Here is a 22,564-nt window from a genome sequence, read left to right on the forward strand (position 1 = left end):
CTGATGAGAAAGTTACAGTTCTAAGGGCACTTATTGGGGATGGACAATAATAGACTAACAAAGAGAATCTTTGAATTCTTCAGCAAGATGAAGACAGAGCTGAAATGGTTTCGAGTAGCGAGGTTGGACTTGAGGAGGAGCGATGATTCGGAAGATTATCGTGGACAGAAATCAATTTAGACAACAAGTCAAAAAGTTCCGTGGTTTCCAGGAGACCGGGCGAAACGCTAGTGAATAAAGGAGGCCGTATATAGAAGAGCAGAAGAAGGAAGTAGGAGAAGTATGAAAGGATACTGGCAGAGAGTGAAGGCAGAGATGGCTAAAGATACTGCAAACGTAGACGGCCGAAAAGAAAACTAAATAATAATAATAATAATAATAATAATAATAATAATAATAATAATAATAATAATAATAATAATAATCACTCGGTGTTGTCCCAAGCCTCTTTCTCGTAACAACGCCAACCACCTTAACGGCGTTCAGATCGCCGTCGCCCTGGCATTGTCTCTTGTTCCTGCCGCGCTCCTCACGTCGTGTGCTATCAACTTGTCTCATTGCTGCTGCTTGGCCTGGAGTATAACACAGTATAGTCAAATGTTCTCTTTGTTGTTTATTTCTAGAAGTTAATGAATAACAGTGCGTGGCAGTAACTTCTTGCTGCAGCCCTCACTGCACGGCACGTCACCATTGCTACGTCACTGTTACGTCACGAAGAGCGCGGCCACGCGGTCGCTTCGAGACGAACAAGCGAGCAGTCCGCTAATATCAGACCACGGGGCGACACGCGCCGCCTTATCTTATACTGTATGTGTTTACGTCCATCCGCAGTCTTCCAACGCCATACAAACTAGGTACTGTACCCATACTTCTCTTATGCAGCTTTGATAGCATTATGACGATCAGAAGACACTGTCATGTACTGTGTTACTGAGTACATACCAGTTAAATGCCAGTGGAATTTCAGTAAAATATTTATGTTAACATATAATTTTATAAACAGTTTTCATTGCTTAATAAAACGGATATATTGTAACGAAATTGTTTTACATATATCGCCGCAAACGTGATATTATTTAATGCTAATTTACTACTAACAGGATAACAAAACGTTTACAATGAGTGAATTACTATAGGCATTTATCAGCGTATTACCATTTTTAAACCGCAGCAAAATATTTGTATTGTTCTTTCATGAAATGTTTAATTTGCTAAAACAGCGAAAGTATTAAACCTTTTGAACCCTGGGTTCTATTGTCGGACAACGCACGTTTCGAAAATAGCGTTCTCATTTCGACGTGGTTTTTGAGTATGATGATTCATTTTAATACATAAACAGATGTTTATTTGCTTGTTTTTAACAAAACGTGTTGCGTACTTAACAATAACTTCACTGTTACTGTTAAATTCTGATGTGGCTTTTAAAAACAGTAATTTGATGTGATTTTTTAAACATAATTGAATGTTGTTTTGATGACATATGTTGAATACTGGCCGATAGAGGGGAATGAATTATCGGAACATGTCCTATTCGCAGAATACATAACCTTTCTCTTCATTACTAAAACAACAGTCGCATTTCTTCGTATAATTTTCAAGAGTGTGGTTCTGTGTGACTTCATTGGTAAAGACAACATGGTCATTAACAGAAAAAATAGAAGAGTAGTTTTTGAATTATTTTTATAATAATAATAATAATAATAATCATGTAATTCTAATCTACTAAATTATAACATAATTTATGTGCAGAAAAGTATTGTATGTGTGGTTAAGTGTAAGAGAGGGCGATGCGACACTTGAAGGAAGACAAATAAATAAATAAATAAATAAATAAATAAATAAATAAATAAATAAATAAATAATCATCATCCAATTTCAGTGACGCAATCTGATAGTCATCGGATTCTGTTCCCGAGATAGGTTTCGCCCCTTCTGAGGTTAGTGACATGAGGGTAAATGGCACGACTCTGCGTTGTTGATCCGGAGATGTTAACAAATACACGTGGATCAATTTGCCGACAGTCTGATATTAACAGTTATAACGAGTGTTATAATAATAATAATAATAATAATAATAATAATAATAATAATAATAATAATAATAAATTCACACGGAATAGTTGCTCTAGAACAAGGTAAGAGTATCAAAGTGATAGTAATATACTGTAATACCATTCAATTTTTCATACAATATTTATAGGATTAAATGAGCATATATATAATTTTAATTCTAAAAATTGTACAGCTAACCCCGACGAGAAATAATTTTCTTTGCATACATCTTATAAAATGGTGATTTTTCTATTGGCAGTGAATTACGTAAAACATCTAATGAAATATCCTTTAAAATGGTATACGAAAACGAAAGAAGAAATTAACTGAGAATTTTGTGGCAGATCCTCGCGCACCGAACAGTAACCCAACCATCTCCCAGCAACTGACGGGAATGCGACATTTTTCTTCAAAATACTTAAAACAGGGTTCGTAGTCTCTCTTCGTTTCAATATCAACTTCTTTGGCCTGTGAAGTGTTACTCTCAAACCTTATTGTTGGATCAATAACAATAATCAATGTAATAAATAAGAAAAATATTTTAGAAATGAGTTTAAAGTGGATTTAAGGAATGACTTTTAAGGGATTTACAAAAATGCATAGTTGTTAAATAGTTTTGAAGACATCAGCATTTGCAATACTCCGTGTCCAGTAGGTGATTCAGATACAGTATTATTTACCATAGTTTGGCCGGGGTAAGTAGTTCAGAATATAGAGCGCTGGCTTTTTCAATCTAAGTGGGTGAGTTTGAACCCGGTTCAGTCCGGTGGTATTTGAAAGTGCTCGCATACGCCAGCTTCATGTCAATAGATTTACCGGCACGTAAAAGAACTCTCCAGTCGGAGAAAATTCAGGCACCTTGCTTGTCTTATGAAACCGTGGAGGTAGTGAGACGTCCAGTCCTAATTATTATATTATTATTATTATTATTATTATTATTATTATTATTATTATTATTATTATTATGGAACATGGAGACTTTCTGACAATGGTTATTATAGGAAAATGGATTCGTGAACGTCTTGAGAATCTGTTGAAATCTGTTTCGTCTCACGTACCTGAGTCTGGCATTTTTCTGAGATTTTTCTCAGCTAATGTCTATTCAGAAACTTCCCGTATGCTTTCGTATTTAAATTGACGAGTCTTCCAGTTTCTACCGTCCACGGCCCTTCGTTTCCTCTACTCGTTAACCTCGAGTGTTCGGAGTTGTATTTTCACCGATTTATATTACGATGAACTGTTAATGTTGCACCTGTAACAACGATAAAAACTACTAAACCCTGATTTAGTATGTTATTAAAGCGACTCATGGTTTTATGAGCAAAATATCAACAAGGACGAAATATTTTACAAACTATAAGGTTTAATGACATAGGACATCTTGCATTTTAACTAACTGCACGTGCTGAAAACCATCTGTCGATTAATGTGTTAAGTTAAAGTTTATATATGTTTTCAGCAGACAAATTTTAGTGTAACATTCTGTTGTTCCTTGTTCAAAGGGAAAGAGTGCCTCAATGTGTTGCACAGCAAGAACGCAGGGACTTCCGCTCAAGGCTAAATAACAGCTGTAGTTTCTTCCGGTACCATCCAACAGACACTATGTTGGAGAAAACTACTCGTAGCAGGATAAAGTCATTTGAAAATCTTCTTCTACCACTTTTCCCGCACCTGTGGGGTCGCGGGTGCGAACTGTGTCACATACGGGTGTATGTATGTATGTAGATAGATAGATAGATAGATAGATAGATAGATAGATTTGGCCCTGTTTTACGGCCAGATGCCCTTCCTGGCGGCAACCCTATGCGGAGGGATGTACTCACTATTGCTTGTTTCTGTGGTGGTTGATAGTGTGGTGTGTTGTCGGAATATGAAGTTGTGAGTGTTGGGACGAATACAAACACCTACTCCCCGACACAGAATAATTAATCAGACGCGAGTAAAATCCACAAGCCGGCCGAAAATCGAGCCCGGGACCCTCTGAACCAAAAGCCTTTACTCTGGCCATTCAGCCAAAGAGTAGGACAGCAAGATCATTTGATTTCATGTTTTTACAATTGGCCTTACGTCGCACCGACACAGATAGGTTGTATGGCGACGATGGGATAGGGGAGGAGTCGGAAAGGGAAGGAAGCGGGAGTGGTCGTAATTAAGGTACAGTCCAGCATTTTCTTGGTGTGGAAATGGGAACCCACGGAAAACCATATTCAGGGCTTAAGACAGAGGGTTCGATCCCATTATCTCCCGAATGCAAGCTCACAGCTGCGCGCCCCTAACCGCATGGTCACTTCCTCGGTCTTCTTCTTCTTCTTCTTCTTCTTCTTCTTCTGCTTTTGCTACCGCTTTTTCCCACACTTGTGGGGTCGCGGGTAAGAACTGCGTCGCACATGAGGATTTGGCCCTATTTTATGGCCGGATGCCCTTCCTGACGCCAACCCTGTATGGAGGGATGTAATAACTAGGGCCCGGATTTTTAGGTTCTTAAAAACCACGTTTTAGTTGTTTAATAGCTCAAAATAGGTTTTTTAGTTTTTTATCCTCCTGAAACAGTTTTTAATCATCATTTCAATCATTACTAAAGTTATACTATTCATTCAAACTTTTTCTGCAGTCGCTTAAGTGCGGCTAGTATCCAGTAATCGGGAGATGGTGGGTTCGAATCCTACTGTCGGCACCCCTGAAGATAGTTTTCCGTGGTTTCCCATTTTAACACCAGGCAAATGCTCGGGCTGTCCCTTAATTAAGGCCACGGCCGCCTCCTCCCCATTCCTAGGCCTTTCCTATCCCATCGTCGCCATAAGACATATCTGCGTCGGTGCGACGTAAAGCAAATGATGACTTGCCTTTAGGCATCGCTACTTCTGAGATGCGCAAGTTTCTTAAACTGCCTTCAATAATAACTTGATTTATAGGGAAAATTAATTTTAGTTTGTCGCATAATAGTGTGTATAGAGCTAAACAGCCGTAGCTGGCGGTAGTCGACCGTAGAGAATGAGAGATGCACTGAAGCTGGCAAGTTAGGCGGGCTTGTACCTGCTAGATACAGGTCAGTGAACGCCAGGGGGTTGTCTCTTGATTTGTGCTGTACCCTAGTGGAATAGTATCGTATCACGTTGTTTCGCTCTCACTAGTTATACTTGCAAACCACTTCCAGTTCCAAACCATGAAGTCATTTCAAAAAGTCGTGCATAATGTTTATTTTTTAAAAAATCATTCAATTTCATTAATATTTGGTACTTCTATTTCAAAATAACGTAATACTGTCTTGAATAGCCCATTTAGTTTTTTTAAGGTTTTAACGTCTTATTTAGTTATTTTTAGGTTTTATAAGATTCGAGTAATTTACTCCAATGATAATGAAATGGATAAGTAAGTTAAAATACTGCAGTTAACTAGCATGGAATAAAATAGTTTAAAACCTAAAAATCCGGGCCCTAGTAATAACTATTGCGTGTTTCTGTGGTGGTTAGTAGTGTTGTATGTTGTCCGACTATGATGAGGAGAGTGTTAGGACGGACACATACGCCCAGTCCCCGAGCCAGAAGAATTAATCGGAAGCGATTAAAATCCCCAACCCACCAGGGAATCGAACCAGGGACGCTTTGAACAGAAGGCCAGTACGCTGCATAGTCACTTGCTCGGTATTAATCGATTTTAGAATAAAACTGTGCAGGTTAGGTGAACACGACTCCTACATGTCTGTCTTGTTTTTCCACCGATTTTCCCACACCCTGGTCGGGTCACGGGTGCGAACTGCATCACACGTGGCCTTGTTTGTGGCCGGATGACCTTCCTGACAGCAACTCCGTGTAGAGGTATGTGTTCACTATTGCGTGCTTCCCTGGTGGTTGGTAGTGTGGTGTGTTGTGTGAATACGACGAGGAGTATGTTAGAACAAACACAATCACTCGGTTCCCGAGTGAAATGAATTAACCAGACGCGGCTAAAATCCCCGACCCGGCCAGCAATTGAATCCAGGGCCCTCTGAAACGAAAATATTAACGCTGACCATTCAGCTAAAAAGCCGGACGAACAGTGATATTTAGAAATTAGCTTTCTTACTTGTTCTTACCTAGCTTAATGCAACGAGACTTGTTCCAGATATGCAGTAGAGGTCAAGTTTTATCGATAATTGTCTGAGGCAAGTGTGATAGTGTCATCCGTTACTAGTCTTCAGCGTGTTATTTTCCGAGCGAGTTGGCCGTGCGGATAGGGTGGTGTAGCTATGAGCTCGCATTCGGGAGATGGTAGGTTCGAAACTCACCGTCGGAAGCCCTGATGATGGTTTTCCACGATTTACCATTTTCATAGCAGCCAGTTAAGGACATGGCCACTTCCATCCCAATAGCGCTTTCCCCATGCTTGCGTCGCCGAAAACCTATGTGTTAGTGCGACGTTAAATCACTAGTTAGAAAATTCATCTCTGACCTGGCACTTCTTACAAAAAATTGTTTAAAGTAGGTAAGAATTTATTTTAAAGAACTGTGAAGGGCTACTTACTTCGTCAACTAGAAGAGCTACTGTATTTTTCTAAACAAGCTGTCTCTGAGCTGCTTACGCTTTTCAGGAGCGTAACATTACCTTTCAAAATATTTGACGTGAAATAAAATAGACGTGGTAGCCTGTCCGGTTTATACCTCGAGGAAAGAAACAAACTGTTGGAAAACATTGAAAAGGAATAATAATAATAATAATAATAATAATAATAATAATAATAATTTCATGTGGCTATTTCTAGCCTTGTAAGTCAGACCCTCCGATGAGAGTTCCATGTGTAGGTAACTGCCTGTTATTGTGGTGGAGGATAGTGTTATGTATGAGTTGCAGGGGTGTTGAGATAAGCACCAGCACCCAGCTCTCGGGCCACTGGAATTAACCAATGAAGGTTAAAATCTCCGACCCGGACGGGAATCGAACACGGGACCCTCTGAACCGAAGGCCAGTACGCTGGCCATTCAGCCAACTAGTCGGACATTGAAAAGGAATGATGACCGAGAGGCATTGTCGCTGGATTGTCATCAAGGTTTCCGAGTCCCAATCCCGGCCATTGCATGTAGAATGATTTTATGTCCCTGTGATTTGCATGAGGAGCCTATACGTGAAACTGAAGGCTACGTGGCTATGATCACGTTTTAAACAATCACGTAAAACTACAGTTTGCGCTTGATTGATTGATTGATTGATTGATTGATTGATTGATTGATTGATTGATTGATTGATTGATTGATTGATTGATTGATTGATTGATTGATTGATTTTGGGGAAAACGAGAAGTTTAAAAAAAAGTACGCCCCTTCTTTATCGTAGTTTTTTCCTTAAATTTAGATATGGCATTCGGTCTGGATCGACCATACTGCCAACAATATACACATCAACATATACAAGTCGTAAATGAACACGTTTAGAATTCTGCTCTGAAAACCACAGAGTTCGTGTTAGGCAAGAAATTAGTTGATCTGCAAAAGTCTGAAATCAAACAAGCTAGAGGTGAAATGAATTATTTAAGAAATATTAAAAATATTGCATGTAGATCGGGCACTGTTACCATGCACTTAAAAGTAAAAGTAAAATTAAAACGCAAAACAAAAATACCACACACACTCAAGTTGACACAGAATCAATACTCGATATATAGAAAGAGATAACTCTGTTATTCACCTTAAGGGTTAAACAACCAGTTGAGTTTGTTGCATGGTGCTGCATAAATTCCAAAGTCATTGGTAGCTAGGAGTACTGGAATCCTCGTTGGCAGTGGCTGTTTGAAAACGATCAACATGTGGAGAAAGATTTGCTGTTGTATATTGTAACGTTGACAGGCAAAGAAGTGATGATCTGGTGTAGTCAGAGATAGGCCATCGCCCGAACAGTAAGTGGTAGGCCTATCTACAACATGTAGGCGATATAAATGACTATTGAACCTTCGTTGATTAAAGCGCAAGCGTAAGATTGACGTGATGTATCGTCGATTCCAGTTCCTTTTGGAGAATCACGATTTTTGGGGGACAGTAGCGGCGATTAGGACGGGCGACGGGGTTGGTCGCCCCCTCCAATTTGTGGAGAAAACATTACATTTTTATTCCATTTTAGTCGCCTGACATTAGGAACTGTATGAATTATTAAGGGGAGGTATGACTGAATTTTTCGTATTTTGAGCCAAAAACTCGGGTTTTCTTGTTATTCATACAAAAATAGCCCAATTCTTCCTCATTCAGAAAATGATATTATTTTAGTCATCAGGCTTTTTTAAAGCATGTAGAAGCCATTTAATATGAGTCCGAAGGACATTTAAAAGCCCATAACCACGCTCACACATCATTTAATGCAATGGAGAAATACAGTGGAGAGGTCCTGTAGAAGAGATCTATCAGGAATGGTTTCCGTTATACATCAATGTTGTCAGATGGGGATGCCAAGTCCTATGTCCATTTGAATGAGATTGAAGTGTATGGTCCAGAACCAACGATTGAGGAAGAGGAATGCATAAATCATATTTCTAAGCGCCTTGGTTACTGCTCTTCGCAACACTGTAAAGGAATGGAGGGCGAAGGTTGTGACACTGGGTGAGCGAAACGAGGGCAATTTGAAATAGAGCACTATAACTAAATTGACCCATTATTATAGGCATGCCATAGTTAGTAATATGCCAGGATGTAGGGAAAATGAAGAGGGCAGTTTTTGCAACTCTTACAAGGGGACATTCCCTACTCGTCACCACCGATTTCGCTCAAATTTATAGAACATGCAAGGCTTGGCTGGACATGAAAGTACCCGAAGTGGGAACTCCAGGTGGCCAAGAGTATAGAAAATAAAAATAAAAATGTTGACGCGGCTCTTGCATCGTATAAGCCACTTACGATAGTACGTTCGCCGAACAGTAGTTGGCGTAGCGGTAAGAGGTTGGACTAGTAATTCGTTGGTCGTGGGTTCGACTCCCCGTGTGGAGAATACTTTCCCAATTTTATATTATTCATTTATTTTAATTTATTTTATTTTTATGCAAAAGGCATATAGGACGTTCATTTTTTAATGAACGCACAATTGTAGAAAATTTGGAGTTGCGAACTTTCCCGACGTGTTGAAAGAGAAATTCTTCTTTTTTCTCCTTTATTGGCTATCTCCCCTCCTTGGGGAATGTGCCATAAACGTGAATAGTCATTTCGCTGTAAGATTAGTTTTCACCTGACAAGTGAAGGTTGCTCCTGGCGGCTGTACACCGACAATAGATTCTTGGCACAGGTAGACAATGACAATGAAATCCCAATTTTTTTTTACCTTTTCTATGCCTTTTTCGTATACATAAATGAATAAATAAATAAATAAATAAACATGAATGATTCGCCTCTTTGAGTAATTGGAAAATGAATAATATAAAAGTTGACAGGAAAAAACCAGTGTCCACACGGTGAGTCGAACCCACGACCATAGAATTGCCAGTCCGAGCTCTTACCGCTATGGCAACAAGTGCTCGACGTGCGCACTAACGTAAGTGGCTTATACGGTGCGAGAGCCGCGTGAACATTTTTATTTTCTGTACGCTTGGCCATCTGGAGTTCCCACTTCGGGTACTTAAATTTCTAACCAAACCCTGCATGTTCTATAAATTTGAGCGAAATCGGTGGTGACGAGTAGGAAATGCCTCCTTGTTAGACACTGTAAGTCAACTGACCGCAAACCTCACCATTTGACTTGTCCTAAAGGTTTCGACTCCTGATGTTTCTACAACCGACAACAGGCAGAAGGAAAACCAACTGATAGCCACAGTAGAATGAGTTGTAAGTTTAGTCCTTCTGTTGTTTTGAATCAAAATCTTTAAAAAAACTATTTTTTACCACACTTAAATTGGTAAACTGTTAACTTTTTCGATGTTTGCTCAGAGAGAATAAAAACCTGCACCATTTGGTAGATTCTTTTATATATATTTACACCCCCCCCCCCCGGCCCACTCTATCCCAGAAACCGGCGTACTTTATTGTCATCAGTACATTGTTTGCCCCCACCAGGAAAGTTCCTGTATTGTAGAGTAATGATATCCTCGATCGTTTATAACGTAGCTCGTCGCGTTTCACGAGTGTGAGATGTTTGGGAGGATCTTGTGTTTATTTACCTGAATAACAGAGGTCGTTTGAATAACAGAGAACTCTCTTGTCATTTGCTGAGCACATATTGATCCCCATTCAATATTTCCTCCTAGCATTTGGGCTGGTCTTCCTAGAAAAAACAACGGACCAAAATCATTCCACAGTCATTTTAATGAACAGGTCTACGCCCAACGCTATAATGTGCATGAAGTGATTGACGTTCTTCTTTCAGTTCAAGAAGAACGTCAACAAATTAAAATAAAATTGTTTAACGCCCATAGTTAAGTTAAGGGTGAAATTAATAATGAAATATGAAGCATATAAGGCTGATGAAGTAGTCCTAATGGAATATTTAAAATATTCTTGGTTTCATTATGGTCCAAATTCGTTTTAAATCTGCAAAATCTGATAGTTCTCTTGATAATTTTTAATTTAAGAGACAACATTTTTAATCATACCATGGCATCAGTTACAAGCAGTGGTTGCTATTAGCTGGTGTAAATGGAGGGTCTGGTTCGATTCCCGGTACTGCCAGAGATTTAAGAAAGACATGAGTGCTGCTGATATGTAATTAAAAGGTTACATACAGCTATAGAGTTATACTGCTTTGGGACGAAGATACGAGCATAATAATAATAATAATAATAATAATAATAATAATAATAATAATAATAATAATAATAATGCAGAAGGTGGAAAAATAAATGAAGAAATTGGAAAGAGCATCCAGCAAGCCAACTGGTTTTACCAGTGTGTGACCCAGGAAGACCGAGAGAAATGCAAGAAAAGTCTGTACTCCGCGTATTACACACCAATTTTGGCATACGGAGGGGGAACAAGTACAACAACGAAACGTGATGAAATCAGGATTGAAGGAGCCCGAGGTGACTTGAGCTTACATGTTCTCCAACTTCAACCAAGGAGGCTGTGCTCCCAAATCCGGACACACCCTCTCATTTTTATTGGATAGTTTAAAAATTACAAGATTCTTATGATATGCTGAAAAATAAATACACAAAGTTCTAATTGGCCAGATTCGAAAGCTGGAGCGAAAAGGAAGTGTTGCAAACCTTGAAATATCAAAATAAATGAAAGTTAATTTAGTTGAGAAAACATAAGAACACAAAACTTTAAATCACTAATTCTTCCACCGTGCACCAGAGTGCATGACCACAGTTTTTGTAAGGACATCTATGGATCTATGGAGAAAAGTTCTTACTTCTTGCTGTACACCAAAACAAAAGAAAGAAATCCAGTCAGTTTAGGAAACATTAAAATAACACAGTACTCTGTTATTTATGAGTGACATCTTCCGATTAATGTCCCATCTTCATGCACTAGCTATTTCGAGATTTGTATGGGAGATAGCGTTCCTTAAGGCGCTTCTTTAGATGTGCGGAGTTGAGGTGTACATCCGGTACAATTATTATTATTATTATTATTATTATTATTATTATTATTATTATTATTGTGTGGTCTCAGTTGCGATGTGCAGGGATTTTCATTTGAAGCAATTTAGGTTGCCTGCGTGCCGATTTCGACATTTCATTTCATTGCCAAATGGCAGAGGTACAGAACTCTATTCTAAGGCTGAATTTTAATTAATTTTGTCGATTAAACAACTTAAGTTTTATTAGAGTGCTAAATGGACTTCTCCAGTTCTTCAGAAATCCAACTACGTCCGCCGGAGTTGAATCTGTGATACTGAGATTCGGTGGCCATCACACTACCAATGATAATGGAGGGAAATAGGGTGAGCACCCAATGTATACATTAGACTTTCGAAAAATGTAGTATTATGCTCAATTCTCAAGGTAGAAAATGAATAATAATCTTCTTCTTCTTTTTATACCGCTTTTTCCCACACGTGTGGGGTCGCGGGAGCGAACTGTGTCGCACATGTGGATTTGGCCCTTTTTTACGGCCGGATGTCCTTCCTGACGCCAACCCTTTATGGAGGGATGTAATCACTATTGCGTGTTTCTGTGGTAGTTGGTAGTGTAGTGTACTGTCTGAATAAGATGAGGAGAGTGTTGGGTCGGACACATACACCCAGTCCCCGAGCCAGCAGAATCAATCAGAAACGATTAAAATCCCCGACCCGGCCGGGAATCTAACGCGGGACCCTCTGAACCGAAGGCCAGTACGCTGACCATTCAGCCAACGAGTCGGATAGAAAATAATAATAATAATAAATAATGTTGTTTGCTTTACGTCCCATTAACTACTGTAACGGTTTTCGGAGACGTCGAAGTGCCGGAATTTAGTCTCGCAGGAGTTCTTTTACGTGCCAGTACATCTACCGACATGAGACTGACGTATTTCAGCACCTTCAAATACCACCGAACTGAGTCAGGATCGAACCTGCCAAGTTGGGGTCAGATAATAATAATAATAATAATAATAATAATAATAATAATAATAATAATAATAATAATAATAATAATAATAATAATATTTGTTTTACGTCCCACTAACTACTGTTATGCTTGTCGGAGACACTGAGGTGCCGGAATTTAGTCCCGCAGGAGTTCTTTTACGTGCCAGTAAATCTACCGACACGAGGCTGCTGTACTTGAGCACCTTCAAACACCATCGGATTGAGTCAGGATCGAACCTGCTAAGTAGGAGTCAGAAGGCCAGCGCCTCAACCGTCTGAGCCACTCAGCCCGGCGGTAGAAAATGAATGTTACTCGTGAATTATATTGGTTAAATACATTTTTCATTAACACTTTGGTGCTGCGTGCTATTTTGATGGTGCAAACCTAGGAGATATTCCGACCTCCTCGTTTACAGCCCAACTTTTCCTTACGATAAATATCTATTTTTGTGGCTAGATTTCGGAATTTGATGAACAGTGCTTAGTTTATAAGATAGACAAAGTAGTATCATTCAGAGCTGTCTGACGTGTTGCTTATTGATTTGGGAGAATATCATCTTGCACTCCCAAGGAGTATGTTGCAATCTTCCCGAAATACGTATGGACCGCAAAGGAGCAGCGCAGTTTGTTATCAAGATCGCACGTGGATGTGGAGCATCACAAATGATGGAAGCAAGAAATAGGTCACACGTGTTAGAAAATGGTTAGATTCTGACAATACTCACCTTATACTGCCGTTCTATTTCTGTGCGGAGTATTGAAAACTAATTTCACTGGTGAAATTCTTACAGTCTGGACGTTGACATGACAGCCACCCACATGGTTGACTGTTTCAATTCCTGTTCTGCCATGAATTCATACGCATTTCACGTGGAGAAGTGGCGTTGAATGCTATTACCGGCGATAACTTCTATACAATCAGGCCACATGCATTCAAATCTTAATGCGACGAAATCGTGTGATTTCGTGCTTGCAACTTTGGAATTAAAGATCCAGTACAACTAGTAGAGGTACATTTTGATTGCAAATGTGTGGTATGAGTGAAAATATGACACGCGATGGTGTTCAATAAAATACGCAGGATGAAGGGGAGCTTTTAAAAATGTGACTGTTTTGAAATATGCAATATTCGTTTGCGATTAATTACACCAAAATCAGACCCACGAAGGTTGTTAAGATGTCCAAAGATAGAGCATTTATAAAAGAAGATGGCCCGCATCCCAAAAGAATAACATTCCAAGGAAGTGCCCCAAAACTTGATTTTACTTCTTGTATAATCTGCGAATCTTCCGTCCAAATGTAATTTCTGACCCCTCATATGATGTACCTTTAGAGTCCGACTCCTTAGATAAATGGACAGCATTGATGCCTTGGGTTCAGAGGGTTTCGGGTTTAGGTATTTTAATCGTGTGTGATTAATTATTATGGCTCTGGGACTGGTCGGTTATTTGTGTCTGTCCCAACACTCTCCTCTTCATATTCAGATCACGCACCCACTACCAACCACCAAAGGAACACGCAATAGTGAATACATCCCTACAAATAGGGATGGCGTCAGGAAGGGCATCCAACCGTGCAACAGGGTCAAATCCATACGTGTGATACAGTTCGTTCCCGTGACTACCAAGGTCTGGGGAAAACCGGTAGGAAAACAAGACGGACATGTAGGAGTTGTGTTCATCTAAACAGCATAGTTTAATTGATTATTTATTGTCAAATTATCCTGCTAGGGAATCGTTAATACTATCTGTGTCAGAGAAACGCAATCCGGCCCCACGGTCTAGAGGTAGCGAGCCTGCCTCTTCTTGGAATGTCCGGATTCGATTCCCGGCCAGGTCAGGTATTTTTAACTGAGGTAAACTATTCCCGTGTGATTACAATTCAGGAGCCATCTGACGGGTGAGATGGCGACCACGGTCTAGAAAGCAAAAAAAACAAAACGGCGGGTGGGTCGGTGGCGTTTCGTCTCGTTGATCACGCGTAACCTCGTAATCTGCAGGCCTTAGAGATAAGCAGTGGTCTCTCAGTAGGACATGGCTCATAAGGGTTGTTATGCCCTTTGGAGGAAGGTGGTGAAGGGGGATGAAAACTGTAAATAATAAAAATTCTGTTAAATAAAATTTTCGACCGTCTATGTTTGATGTGCTTTTACCATTCGAGGAATAATAACAGACATAATCGCGGTTCAAGCACCTAAGCCCCGAAAGCTTATCAAGAATAATGGGAAGAGGACGAGGTGGTGGAGGAGGAGGAGGAGGAGGAGAATTATAACTGTTAATGTTTCAATATTGTAAAAGCTGGGATAGGAAAAGACGAGGCCTGAGGAGGTAAACGCTTTGGCCTTAACTGAGGAAAAGGACGAGTGTTTTGAAAACATGTGACCATTGAGAACTACCCTATATTCAATGCTGCCGATACTGGGAATCGAACTCACCCCGTCCTGAATGCAAATTTACGTCCTGTACCACGTAGCTAACTCACTATATCATTATCATCATCATCATAATCATCATCATCATCATCTGCAAAGATCCTAACTGGGCCTAGGTAACTTAAAATATTATTGTAATACCGAAGATGAAAACATATCTGTAGTTTTCCTACAATGGGACACTAAATCGGGGGGCTAGAAAATAGGAGACGACGTAAACAACCGTGCTGATTAAACTTTCAAAAGAATCCGGAGCTTCCCGTTCTGGAAGCTAAAATTGTGGTCATTAGATCTCCTCTATAAAGAGACTTCCGGCGGAAGGACAGCAAATACAGCGCTATGTAGGTCACCGGCTCATTAAATTGTGGCCCGGGTTGCAAACAAAATGTCCAATGACTATTACTGAAATACACTCTTATATTAATTTTATCTAGCTCGATAGCTGCAGTCGCTTAAGTGCGGCCAGTATCCAGTAATCGGGAGGTAGTGGGTTCGAACCTCACTGTTGACAGCCCTGAAGATGGTTTTCCGTGGTTTCCCATTTTCACACCAGGCAAATGCTGGGGCTGTAACTTAATGAAGGCCACGGCCGCTTCCTTCCCATTCCTAGGCCTTTCCTATCCCGTCGTCGCCATAAGACCTATCTGTGTCGGTGCGACGTAAAGCAAATAGCAAAAAAAAAATAAAAAAAAAATAAATGTGTGTATACTGTATATATATATATATCGTTCTTAATTGTGAAAAATCATAAAATAGGATGAATTACGCTTAGGAGATCACTGCCGACTTCTGAAATCATTAAGATGACCATCGTCTTCTTCTTGTGTCTGCTCCTCACGATAGGTTGGCTATCTTTGTGGAGTATTTAGTACAGTTTTGCGCTTCTCATTTCAGGATTACCGTATCCTGGATGTTGAACCACTGTTGGAGATACCACTCTCTACTCTCACGGCCATATTTCCCTTGTATGTTACCTTAAATAAATAAATAAATAAATAAATAAATAAACCCGTGTGGGAATTTACCAGTTACCTCCATCGGGCGCGTCCCATTGGAATTGGGGAAGCTCGCTGGCTCTGCCGCCAGCAGAGTCAGAGGGTAGTAGGGAAATAAAATACCACCGTGAAAAAAGAACTGGCCCCTTGCCAGGGTTACGGCGAAGACTGGTAAATGACCAGAAGCCAGAAAACATCTTGAGGCAACCTCTAGGGCTAACAACCCTAGTTGTAAAAGGATGGGTACCCGTCCAAAGCAAAGTCAAGTCAAAAAGCATGATGGCACAACATTTCAAGAAACATACCCCAGGGGGTAAATATTCGGATAAATCCCTCGTCGTGAACGCCACGGCGCACGAGTCTCATTCGGATTCTGGGGGAGACTCTACGTCATGCAAGAGACGAGTCGGAGCGTCTCGGTGTACCCCGAAGAGTCAAAAACTCAGGCCAAAATCTAAAACCCTTCTAGCAACTTTCAACATAAATTCACTTACACAAACTGGCAAGCTGAAAACCCTCACCAAAGCTCTTCACGAAAATCAGATATCCACAATGGCCCTACAGGAAACAAAGTACCCAGATGAAGAGATTTTTGAATCCGAAGGCTACCGATTTTTCAAGAGCAAAGCGCAAAGAGGAATCCTCAATGGAGCTGTGATGCTTGGAACCGCGTTTGCTGTTAGAACCAAGATCCTTAAATCGGTTGCAAATTTCGAACCTGTGAATGACAGATTGTCTATACTCAAAATTAAATGCGCGAACAAAACCTACGCCCTAGTTAACGCTCATGCTCCTACAAACGATAAGAACAAGTCTGATCCAGACGAAGTTGATAATTTATGGGACCTACTGGATGAAAAATTAAACGAAGTCCCCAAACACCATGTCAAGCTTCTTTTGGGTGACTTCAATGCCCAACTAGGTCGTGAACAGAAGTACAAGAAAGTTATAGGAAATTACCCTGCTCACAAAAGAACCAATCCCAATGGCAAAAGACTGGTGTCCATTTGCGAAAATCACAACCTGCAGGTCATGTCGACCCATTTTCACCATCTACCTAGAAAGCAAATGACTTGGCGTTCTCCTGTCCAAACTCTCGGAGAGTTCCAAATTGATTATGTTGCAATCTCCAGGAGAAACAGCCCTGAGATTATGAATGTCAAGGTAAAGAAAGGCATCAATGTGGCCTCAGATCACTATATGTCTCTTATCAAATTCACTCCAATTCCCGCAAACACAAGGAAGACAACCAAACAGATCATACGCTTCGACAATGATAAACTTCCGCAAAGGGTCGAGGAGTTCCAGGAGAAGGCTAGACCAAATGACTGTGACTTTAACAACGCCAAAAGTATCCTTGTTGAGGCCGCCAAAGACGTTGCAGAAATTACGAGAACCAAAAAGCATGCCTGGTGGAATGGTACCTGCGAATCAGTCCTCCATGAAAGACTCAATGCGTGGAAACAGTACTACTCTACGAAATCAGAAAATGATTGGGAAACCTACAAAACCCAACGTGCCCAAGCAGCTAGGGTGTTCAGAACTGAGAAACGTAAATACGAGAAATCTCTCATTGAAAAGATAGAACAAAACTTTAGGAAGAATGAAAGCAGAGAGTACTACAGGGCCTTCAAACGCAAACTCACTGGCTATAAACCACCATCTCTATGCTTTGAGCGAAAGGACGGCACACTGGCGACGTCAAATGAAGAAAATTGCAGCATTCTGGCAGACTACTTCAAGAATTTACTTAATTGCTCTAAACCGCAAAGCCCCATTGAGACCAAGGAACCCTTACTCAGGTACCCAGATTCCAGACCACCCGACAGAGATGAAATCAAGCGCCACATTGCCCGTCTCAAAAATAACAAAGCGCCGGGGGAAGACTCAGTAGTAGCAGAACTATGGAAATATGCCCCAGAGGAATCACTTGATATCTTGCAAAAGCAAATAGAAGAAATTTGGAACGAGGAGACCCTACCTGAAGATTGGAAAATAGCTTTGATCCATCCATTACACAAAAAAGGCAGCATGAAGAACATCAACAACTACAGAGGAATATCTTTGCTACCTGTGACTTACAAAATTCTATCACTTGCCATCCTGGAGCGTTTGGAAGCACAAGTCGAACATCATATAGGTGAATACTTAGGAGGGTTCAGAAAAGGTCGCTCAACAGCCGAACAGATCCAAAATCTCAAAACGATCATCAGATATTGTACACTAAGGTCCAAGCAGTATGTGTCTGTCTTTGTGGACTTTAAGAAAGCGTACGACTCCATTGACCGGGAAGTCCTGCTAAACATCTTAAATGAATTTGGAGTTGATTTGAAACTGCTGGCTTTAATTAGAGCCACCCTGATTGATAAAAAATCCAAGGTAAGTTCCACGGATGTCTCTCGCATTCCTTTGACATCAAAACAGGAGTCCGACAAGTTGATGGGCTATCCCCGGTACTCTTCAACTGTGTTCTTGAAAAGATCATCAGAACCTGGCGGGTGAGATTACAGGAAACCAACTACAGTGCATTGAGAATAGGAACTAAATCCAAGGGGATCGCAACAAACTGCCTAGCATTTGCCGATGATATTGCTGTTCTCTCAAACGACATAGAAACCGCTAGAGCTCAAGTTGAAATTTTAAAGGAAATTGCCGAACAAACTGGTTTGCAGATATCGTTTGAGAAAACGGAAGTAATGACTAACATCAAAGAGGCTCCACCAAAACTCCATACGAAATACGGGGACATCACCCGAGTAGACAAATTCAAATAGCTGGGTGAGATAATCATGAAAAATGGACTGGACAAAGAAGCACTTCAGGAGTGAGTACGCAAACTGGAAATAGTCTACCAAACATCCCGCACAATCTACAACAAAAAATGCCTTTCCCAAAACACCAAGATACGTGACTATGAAACAGTTCTGAAGCCAGTAGTTCTATATCCAGCCGAAACCCTGTCTCTAAATGCCAACAAAGGAGTCCTTGAAGAACTGGAGAAAAAAGAACGCAAAATTGTGAGAGGAATCTTGGGATCATAGTACAGAAATGGAATCCATCAAAAGAGATCCAACGAGGAAGTCTACAGCAAAATAGAGAAAATTACAGACACAATCAGAAAAAGACGGGCACGATTTTTCGATCATCTGAAAAGAATGGGCGGAAGAAAGTTAACTAAAGAAATCTTTCACTTTTTTTATTCAAACCCCAAAACCACAATTCCCTGGTTTAGAAATACCAAAGAAGACCTGCAAAGGCTACATATCTCAGCTGAAGACGCCCTTAACAGAGATCTCTTCCGCAAGAAAATATTGACGAACGGGCTAAACCGAGACGAGCAACCGAAGAGAAGACACGGTGCCCCTTGGACAGAGGAACGCAAGCAGGCCCACTCACAAAGAATGAGGGAAATTTGGGCTCTAAAGAAGGCCAAGTTCAGTGTCAAATGCAACAAGACTTAACGTGGTCCTTGATGGCCCCAGCGAATTATATAAATAAATAAATAAATAAATAAATAAATAAATAAATAAATAAATAAATAAATAAAATAAATAAATAAATATTTAATTAATTTATCTGCATCTAGGGCTGTCACTGTATTTATAATTTAGGAAAATGATACTTAAAAGGCAACTTTCCTACGTTTTGCGAGGTTTGAGGTTTCATAGAATTTTGCAATACGACGTAATACCTTCCCGTTGTTGACACTATGGGCGTACGGGATTATCAATATTCTGCGATATATCCATAGTTTTTAATGATTTATTATTTGGTATGCTTTGTGATGTTCCACCTGTTGCTATTTATCGATGGGTGCGGTATTTTTGCCTCCGTCTCTTGGGGACAGACCAAAGCAAAACGGAGCTTCTACTGAAATCTCATTCTCACTTTGACTGTGAGAATGTGGAACTTGCTGAGATGTGAGATATGTAATGATACTCGGAGCACGTTAGTGCGTCTGATTGTTAAGGAAGACGTTACTCGTAGGGCCAATCGTGCTGCAACAGCTTTTTTTTGACCCGATGAGGGAAGGAATGACAAACTACCACACTAATCATGCCTTGCTCGCCATTAGAGCACCACCATAGAGTTTTGCAGTTTCGCTATAATTTTCTTGAATCGCTATTTGCTATTTGCTTTACGTCGCACAAACTGAGATAGGTCTTATGGCGACGATGGGATAGGAAAGGCCTAGGAAGTGGAAGGAAGCGGCCGTGGCCTTAATTAAGGTACAGCCCCGGCATTTGCCTGGTGTGAAAATGGAAAACCACGGAAAACCATCTTCAGGGCTGCCGACAGTGGGGCACGAACCCATGATCTCCCGATTACTGGATACTGGCCGCACTTAAGCGACTGCAGCTCTGTGAATCGCTATTTAAGGATCCAACCAACCTCAGGGCTGAATGCTTTAGTTCACTGGATTGTGACAATGGTTTATTTTACACACAATTAAATGCGCACATTTTAAAAGTATATTTTCTGGTATTTCCGTTTTGCAAATGGTTGTTGATTTTACAACAAACAAAGAGCTAACCTTTCTAAGCCACCTGCTAACCATAAATATGAAGCATTACTGTCTGATTTTGTACAAGGTGTTCAAAAAAGCCAGCGGTGGTGGTGGTGATTATTAAAATAATTCTAATATATACATTCCTCAAGTTAGGTACATTTTTCTTGGACCGTTCTTCTCTAGCACCTTTCATTATTTCCTGAGGCTTGAAAAAATTGAATAGGTTTGTTTTTTCTTGAATAATTATTTTGAGTATTTAAAAATTAACCATTTCAAAAATATTTGTGCCTCTTAATATGTATGATTTTTTAATTTATAAATTGAAAAGATAAATATTTTAAATTTCTTTCCATTCATTTGATAAAACTAGATGGTTACCAACACATTACAAAAAATTCAGGCTTGTAACTGAAGTAATACCTGAGAAAAGTATACCAGAAACTCTAAAATCTTAACTTGCGGGAAAATGTAAAAACTAACTGGATGTGTGTCATGGCTTACTCATCATAATTCAGAAGATTCCAGCACCGTAGTCTCCTTGTTCCACTGATTCCTGACCTTTGGTCTTCCTCTTAATAGACATGTAATAAATAAGCCAATAAGCTAATTGTAATGCAAATTCATTTTTACGCATATGTTTACCGGTATATATCAATAAGTGACAACTACAGGTATTTTCAAACAAATGTTAACACCCCCTATATAAATATTGAACCACTGGTAACAATACTACGAGTGGCGATGGCTATCCTTGCTTTAGTAGTGGTATTATACTTATTCCCATGACTATTTCTACGGTTTACGTAAGAGCCGAGGTGCCAGAATTTCGTCCCACAAGATTCCTTTTATGTGCCGGTAAATATACTGGCACACGTTTGGTGTATTTGGGCACCATCAAATTTCACCGGACTGAGCCGGGATTGAATCCGCCAACTTCAGCTCAGAAGAGCAGCACTTTACCGTCTGAGCCACTCCGTCCACCGTTGTTGTTTTAAGTGGGCAAAGCAGTGGGATTATCAGTTCCTTTTTCACTACCGGTAATTGTTGGAGAATGTTAAAGATTTTCCACTCTTCATGGCAATCTATACTTTCGTGTGGGCAGGGAGGCGTGGTCTCCGAGTGGCGTGGGTACTGGCTTTTCGACAAGGTGCCCGCGTTTCGAATTCCGGTCAATGCATTAAAGAGTTTTCAGACGAAAAGTCACATCAATGTTGTTACGAGTCACTTAGAGCCGCAAGCTTCTTCGCTAGCTTTATAAAACCTGTCGTGGTAAGTTAAGTACCTAGGTGTTAATATAAGGAAATATCTTCATTCGGTTACCCATCATATAAACGGGATTGTAAATAAAGGTTACAGATCTCGTCATATAGTTATGAGGGTATTTAGGGGTTGTAGTAAGGATGTAAAGGACAGGACATATGCATCTTGGGTAAGACAACAAATAGAGTATGGAATGACGACGAATAGGTTTGAGTGGTGTTTGTAAAAGTAGGAAAGATTACAACAGGAAGTTAACGTTGGAGTTAAATTGGACAGATTGGGAAATATTCGTTTATTGGACAAATTGGGAAATATTCGTTTATTGGAAGGGTATATAGGTAAAGTGTTCACTGGCATCGTGGAAACGAGGGTGCGATCAGTGGTTGAGAGGAAGCTGGTTGAAAACCAGTGTGGTTTTAGACCACAGAGGGGGTGTCAGGATCAGATTTTCAGTATGCACCAGGTAATTGAAAAATGCTATGTGAGGAATAGAGAGTTACAAGGGCAGAGCAGAAAATAAGTTGCACTTCCCAGTTATGGTCATTTATTACACCACCTATACTACAGCAACACGACTATAACGACATACACTGTAACGTCATTTTTCCACATAGTTTCCAAGAGACTCCAAACATTTCTGCGAACGCACAACCAACTTGTCGATGCTGGATGCATATAAATTTCCTCCAGCGTTCTGCAACCACTCGGAGACAGCGGCCTTCACCTCCTCATCGGTCTGGAAACTTCGACCACCGAGCTCCGTTTTGAGCTTACCGAACAGATGAAAGTCACATAACGCTAGGTCGGGACTGTAGGGTGGACGTTGCCAGACTTCCCACTTGAAACGCTGCAGCAGTT

General features: G+C 40.3%; 1 protein-coding gene across 1 annotated transcript in view; it reads left to right on the forward strand.

Annotated features, from left to right (window-relative positions):
* Positions 1 to 766: 766 nt before the first annotated feature.
* The window catches only part of LOC136878905 (cGMP-dependent protein kinase, isozyme 1), a 759,217-nt gene continuing 737,419 nt past the window's right edge, over positions 767 to 22,564 (forward strand). The window contains exon 1 of the mRNA XM_067152503.2: positions 767 to 854. The gene's annotated coding sequence lies outside the window, so the exon portion shown is untranslated. The remainder of the gene's footprint in view (positions 855 to 22,564) is intronic.

The sequence above is a fragment of the Anabrus simplex genome, chromosome 8, assembly GCF_040414725.1.
Source record: "Anabrus simplex isolate iqAnaSimp1 chromosome 8, ASM4041472v1, whole genome shotgun sequence".
In the NCBI taxonomy this organism is placed as follows: domain Eukaryota; kingdom Metazoa; phylum Arthropoda; class Insecta; order Orthoptera; family Tettigoniidae; genus Anabrus; species Anabrus simplex.